We start from the raw sequence: 519 nt of genomic DNA, 5'->3' as shown, positions 1-519 counted from the left end.
GACATAAAAATAACAATACTTGTTCTCTTGTATGCATTTCAATCATAATACTAAAAAACACAAAATAAGGCACACACCCAATATTAAATAGGCACACATCAAACAGAAACCGGCCTTTCAAAATTATTATTTAAATACACCATATGAAGCACACATTCTATATCAAAAAGGCACACATCGAAACTGAAACTAGCATACATAGTACACATAAGTAGTATGTAACAAAATCACACATTATATGTCAAAGAGGCACACATCCAAACTGAAACTGGCATACATAATATAAATAAGTACTATGTAACAAAATGAATAAAATACACAACCAATTAATATGACACACCATACCTGTTCTCTTCTATGCCTGTGAATATTATTATTTAAACACACCACATGAAGCACACATTATATATCAAAAGAGGCACACATCTAAACTGAAACCAGCATACATAATATAAATAAGTACTACGCAACAAAATGAATAAAATACACAAGCAATCAAAAACTAAAGGAAAAATAACA

The sequence above is a fragment of the Ipomoea triloba genome, chromosome 16 (assembly GCF_003576645.1).
Source record: "Ipomoea triloba cultivar NCNSP0323 chromosome 16, ASM357664v1".
Classification (NCBI taxonomy): Eukaryota; Viridiplantae; Streptophyta; class Magnoliopsida; order Solanales; family Convolvulaceae; genus Ipomoea; species Ipomoea triloba.
The sequence above is the reverse complement of the archived record's forward strand: the minus strand, read 5'-3'. Positions refer to the sequence as shown.